This window comes from Ammospiza caudacuta, chromosome 4, assembly GCF_027887145.1.
Source record: "Ammospiza caudacuta isolate bAmmCau1 chromosome 4, bAmmCau1.pri, whole genome shotgun sequence".
In the NCBI taxonomy this organism is placed as follows: Eukaryota; Metazoa; Chordata; class Aves; order Passeriformes; family Passerellidae; genus Ammospiza; species Ammospiza caudacuta.
Window position 1 is genome coordinate 36,770,090 of NC_080596.1, and position 6,443 is coordinate 36,776,532.

The following is a 6,443-nucleotide window of genomic DNA, read 5'->3' on the forward strand; positions in this document are numbered from 1 at the left end:
TTTTTTCATTGTGAATGATTTCTCCTGTCAGGGTTGCTCCTGCTTGGAGTTCTACTTTCAGTGGAGCCCCGGAGTTTTCTCAGCTGCCTCTGCAGTGAGTTCTGAGCCAACACGGGGCTCTGCTGCCAGCCCAAATCTGCCCTTCTCCTGCCCAGCCTGAGTGCAGGTGGGGCATGTGCTGGGCATGGCTGGAGATTTGCATGGCCAAAATCCTCCAGCATTTACACCTGCTCATGGCTTTGGGTAGCACAAATGTCAGAACACCCATCACAGCTGATAAATGGCATTTCTTGCAGATTGCTACAGCCACGCTGCTGATTCACAAATATACGAGAATCAATTTCAGTTGAAAAATGTCATTTATTACAAAGTGCTACACCCACACTGACAATACAGAGCTATACAAATCTCAATTTAGGTTAAAAACAGGAGTTTATTAGATTATTACAACCTGTGTATGTAATAATATACAAATACCAACCTCAGTTAATTTCTTGCCAACCTCTACAAAAACTCACTATACACAAAGATCAATTAGGCGTTTAACAACTTAATTTATTACATATTACTACAAGGATTAAGCCCATCTAGGAATAAAAAAATATGTCCATAGATATGTAAATAGAATTACATACATAAACAGATAAATATACCTATACAAATAGACTTATATACCTATACAAATACCAATATTCCTATTTTAAAAGCTACATAACAAAAATCATATCAAAAGAGATATCTACACCACTGTACCCATAAGAAATAGAAATTAACAGATATAACAATATCCGTGTATACATAGATAAACTGATACATGTATATGTAATTTCAAACATATATGTATATATACAAATAGCATACATTCATAACAAAATAAATATACATAAATACAAGAATTTACACATGGAAATAAATCCATACAAATAGCAATCCACATACAGAAATACAGATGTAATAATCCCTGTCTATGTTCAAGTCCATGTATCTGTAAAGAACACTCAAAGCAGAGGGATCCCAGCTGCCCCATCTTCAAAGCCTCTCGCTCGGTCTCCTCCTCCCCTGCAGAGCAGCTCTCCTGGACAGTGACAGCAGATGGGACATCTGGCAAGCAAAGGGAACACTGAGTGAGTATGGGGACATTTCCCTTGGCTGCAGCTGCACTTCTGTCAGGGCAGAGGAAATGTCAGAGCCTCCCCAGGGGGTCAGAAAGAGAAAGCAGCCGGGCAGGCTGGGCTGTGGTGAGCGCAGCCGCGGCGGGACTGTCCCGCAGCCCCGGCAGCCCGGCAGAGCCGGCACAGCTCCCGGGTCCTGCGGCACAGCTGCCTTGCCCAAGGACAGCCCCTGTGCCAGCCGGGGCAGCTGCGCTGAGCAGCCCCAGCACAGGCAGGGCCCGCTCCTGGCCCACCGGGCAGTGCCCACGGCCACAGCCCACGGCAGCCTCAGCCCCACCTGCCTCCCCGGGCCTGTGGCCTCAGCCGGGCTCTCTCCAGGCTGGCAGCCTGTTCACTTCTCTCGCTGCTGGCCTTCAGCTCCTCCCTGCTGGCTCCCGTCAGTCTCTAGCTGTCCTCAAGGTCTTCATGGCAGCTGTGGCAAAAGTGGAGGCTCTGGAATTGCTTCCAAGGCCTGGCAGAGCTGCAGTCCTGGAGCCCTCTGTGCTCCCTGCTAGCCCCCTCCATCCCCTCAGCCCCGCCATGCTCTTGGTGAAGCCCCAGCTGCCTTCAGTTTCTTCAGCCCCTCACAGTCCTCTCACCCGCCTCAGTCCCTTCTGAGCCATCCCGTCCCCTGAGACCCACCACCCTGCCAGCCTGTGCCACTTCCCTGTCACCTCAGTGCCACCAAGGCCCTCGGCTGCCCCACAGCCCTCAGCCCCAGCAGCAGCTCAGGGTCACTGTCCCTTCAGTGCCACGGCCCCCTCAGCCCCCTCAGCCCCCTCAGTCTCACCGTCCTTCAGCAGCTCCTCAGGGACAGTGCCTGGGGCCAGCGGCAGCTCCCACCGCTCCAGGGACAGTCGGGGCTGGAAGTGCTGCTCCGCCCAGCCCGGCCGCCAGCTCGGACCCAGCACATGGACAGGGGACACAGGGGGCACCGGGGGAAAAGCAAGAGGTGAAAAAGGCAGCTGAGGGGGGAAAGAGCTACAAATGCAGCCTAGGCCTACACAAACAGCAATCCTTCCATCAATCTCTCCATCTAAACATTCCTCTTACTATATAACTATACACATTCATAAATGTAACTTCATATACATATATATATATATATATATATATATATATAAATATTTTACTCTACACATAGAAAAATCTAACTCTGAAAATCTACAAATGTAAATATATTATAAAATATAATTATATCATATCTATACCTATATACATACCCACATTTAACTATACAGATCTATCAATATATGTCTATATAAATAGAACACTATCATCTGTAAATGGAACTATAACCACTAATAAATAACCATAGAAATCTATAAACATATCTCCAATCAGAGGAGTTCTACCTGCCTGATGGTCACAGGCTCTCCCCTGTCTCTTCCAGCCCTCCTGGAGATGTTGGTCAGATGGCATCTGGGAAGCAAAGGGAACGCTCAGTTAATATTGGCCCTTCTGCACCTTTCCCTTGGGCAGCAATTGTCCTTATACCAGGGGCTGTCAAAATGGCCTGAAAGGCAGACTCTCACTTGGCAATTTGAAGCAAGTGCCCTTAAAAGAACAGGGACCATTCCAAGGGTTCAAAAGTGTGCTTCAAAGCATTGAATTTTCTCAATAAAGTCCCAGCCGCCGCAGTGCAAAGGGCACCCAGGAGAGCTTGAAACACAGACAGTCCCAGCTGCCACAAGGAAGCCCAGCCTTGTTCTTTCTCTGAGCTGACAGAGAGACCTCAGTCCTCATTGAAATGGCTGAAGCTGAAGGTGCTGGCAGCTGAGTCATGAACCAGCTCCATTACCTGCCATCTACAAACTGCCCTCTGCAGTGAGCAGCAGCTGCTCCAACTCAACCATCAGCTCTGGCAGGAAGGGCTGGGAGGCACAGAGCTCCCTACAAGGCCTGCAGGCTGCACCAGCTTGGCTAAGGAATGGATCCACAGTGCTCCTTCTCTCCTCTTAGGCCTCCCTAATCAGGGGTCATTCAAGCTTTTCCTTCTGATACTGGAGTTACTGTGATTTTTCAATTGGTTGGCCTCTGATGCTGTGCTCCTTGTTTTTCTTGTGGGTCAGGACCACTGGTATTACATTCAGTCAGTGGTTTGGACTTCTACCCTGACTTTTTGCTCTTTTTTTCCCCTGCTCCTTCAAGAGTCGCTCAGCCTGGCCTCCCCTGGCACCCTGCAGCAAATTTATCCACCAACTTCAGCACAAAACTGGGACACAATGGCTTCGGTGACACAACTCCCACAAGGTCAGGTTTATTCCCTGCTCTCTGCCCCAGCAGAGGACTCCGTGTCAGAGCCTCTGGAGAAGCGTGGAGGGCAGGGCTCAGGGAGGTTGTGCCCATGCAGGATTTGAACTAAAGGCACCAGGAAGCACCAACCCTGCTCAGAGCAGCCATCTCACAGCTCTCTAAACCAGTGTGGGCTCTGTCCTTACCAGGCTCCTTGGGCTCCTGGGAACTGTTCCTGCAGTTCTCGGTGCCAGATGAAGCTTCCTCTGCTGAAGCTCTGTCCACAGGCTCCCCTCCTGAAGAATCAGGGGCAACACCAACATTGTCCTGAGCAGAAAAACAGAAAGAAAGGAACCCAAGGATCACTCACTATTTTGCTGGAATCATATCAGGGATAAAATAACTCTCCTCCACTCCCAAAGGACATGGAGCACAGAGGAGGGAACATTGCCCACACAGTTCACATGACAAGCCTTTTAAACTCAGAATTCAGGGGGCCAAGGTGAAACTGAAGCTCTCACAAAATGACCTTTAAGACAAAACATGAACACAGAGAACCAGAAGACACCAAGTGAGGGGACGTGCCCCCACGCTCTGACCCTGCCTTATCCCAGAGCTGTGAGAAATCAGCCAGCACAAAGCCAGGGGCTCTCCTTGCTGCCAGCACAGCTCCCAGCCCTGCCCAGGACTGTGTGCTGCAAACCCACAGGCAAAGCACACATTTCTGCCTGGCAGTCTCAACACCCCCAGCCAACCGCTCACACAACCCATCACAAGGTGCTGCTTCTCGGAGCCCTCTGCTGCTGCCCTGCATTCAGGCAAACATTGACGCACCCAGGCTATTTCCAGGATCACATTTGTGATCAGTGGCAAAAATCTGTAAATCGTTAGGGTGGGGAAAAAAACCAACCCAAAAGACAGGAAAAGTCAGACAACCAAGTAGTGTTTTTATTCCTATACTCTATACTGAGGAAGCAAACGTCCACAATGAAGCAAATTACCTTTAGACACAAAGATATTCTCCCTATGACCAGTTCCAGAATATTCATCTCTTCTGCCATACCCTGTCCATCATAACCCTAAAGATTCTGAAGATGGTTCCAAGCCTGCAATGTTTCCTTTTATTGTGGAATAAAATGCTTTTCTAAACTGCTATGTGTGACTTTACAGAAGACAAAAGTCATGCCACTTGAGAATAAGGTATTGGTAAATCCAAAAAATCCCACTCTCCCCCTTGAGTCATCATCACAAATGTACTGCAGGCAATGGGTCAGCACATGAACAGAAAGACAGACATTCTTTGGCCAACAGTGTAATAATCTGCAAAGGACAGAGAGCTACAGCTGCAGCCCATCCCCAGCCATGGCTCTGGGAGCGCCCACACGCATGGCAGGGCTCACACAGCAGCAGCAGCTGCAGTGTTGTGGTGTGTTGGTATGTTCTGTTTCTCCCCCTTTGTTTATGATGGTTCTGACCTCCCAGTTTTCCCCCGCCCTAGTTTCTGTCCATTATTTAGTTACTATGGTTGCCCCCTTTGTCATGTAATTTCCCCGCCCTGTATCTCCTAATATGTATAATTTTCCCTCCTCCCTGGGCCCAGTCAATCACTCCCCACCACTCCCAGTCTTCCCGAATGTTCCTCTCAGTGGGAGTAGTGATTGGCTGAGGACCCGGGGCCCCTCCTTTATAATGTATCGATTAGTTCTCCCTTACAGTCTATTATGTTAAGCACGTCCCCTGACTTCCCCTGATTGGTTTTTTGTAAATCCCACCTCCAGTTACCACCTCCCTTTATAATCCCATGCCCAACCTCTTTTTTTTCTGTCACTCCCTGCTGGTCGCCCCCCAGGACATTAAACTGGTTTGCTCCCAGAGAGTGTCCGGCTCTTTTCTGCTCCGCCCTATTCAGCAGCTCTACCCCGAGACCTCGTCCTGCAGGCACAGCCCAAGGCTTCTACCGCCGAGGGGTGCCTGAAGCTGCCAGTCCTGGGGCCTTGCCACCGGGGCTGACACCCCCTGCTGCAGTGGGACTGTTGGCCACCTTCTCAGCTAGCCAGGTCACAGGGTCTCCGGCCGGTCATCGCTGCACTGCAGCCCAGCCCTTGCTTTGCCTTGGCCTTCCCACCCAAAAGAGGCACAGCCCACATCTGCTGCAGCTGCAACAGAGGCACCTCTGGCATGCCCCTCCCTGCACGGGACATTTGGCCTTCAGTGCCACTTCTCCAAACACTCTTCTCCTCTTTCCCAGCAAGTAAAACCTCTTCTTCATTTCTTCTTCATCTCCTCTTTTAGAAATCTTTCTTTATCAAGAATAATTCAATAACTAAATAATAATGAAATAAGTTCAATTCGAGAAGCCTTTGCTTGTCAACCGTGTAACAAGGTTCAAAAGCTCTCAGTCCAGCCCCTTTTATCCCCATCCAATGGAATTACCTGCGCAGAGGGAGATCTTTCAGACAGGGACCTCCTGATCTCCCGAATCATATTCTCTACAGCAAGGCCTAGATCTGCTGGTGGCCATTCCTCTTCCCCAGGTGTGTTCTGTGCTGAGCTGGAGGCCGTCCATGCTGCACAAGCTGCACTGCCAGCGGGAGCGCTGGACTCTGAAGTGCCCGGGGTGGCTGCAAGAATACAAACACACTGGTCAGGCTCCACAACGTGGCTGTGGGACACAGAGCTCTAGTGCTGCTGTGGATAAAACATCACGGGAAGCACACAGCAAAACCAGGCAGAGAATCTTTTGGCCTCCTAGGTGCCCCTTCCTAGTAGGCTTGACAACTTCTGGCCGAGAATGACAGAGCCTTGAGGCAAAATACTTCAAACGGTCACTTTTCAGGACCTTTTGGATAAACAAGGCTCCAACTCTTTTCTTACCTCGTGCGTCGCAGGCTGGGGGCTGCTGCTCCCTGTGGAGCTGCTGGAAGCTGCAGGGCTGGATGGCGAGCACCTCCCGCTCGGCCGGAGGCAGCTGCTCCCTGCAGAGCTCCTGCGAGCGGCTGCGGGGCCCCTCCCGCCTGAGCGGCAGCGGCCGCTCCCCGTGGAGCCCGAGCAAGTGGC

At 50.4% G+C, this 6,443-nt stretch overlaps 1 long non-coding RNA gene across 1 annotated transcript; it reads right to left on the reverse strand.

The window, feature by feature from the left end:
* Positions 1 to 486: 486 nt before the first annotated feature.
* LOC131557192 (uncharacterized) lies at positions 487 to 6,008 on the reverse strand. The gene is made up of 5 exons (XR_009274704.1): positions 5,820 to 6,008; positions 3,593 to 3,713; positions 1,942 to 2,573; positions 1,450 to 1,584; positions 487 to 1,101 (listed from the first exon to the last, which is right to left on the reverse strand). It is a non-coding gene; the product is annotated as an uncharacterized LOC131557192 (long non-coding RNA).
* Positions 6,009 to 6,443: the final 435 nt, after the last annotated feature.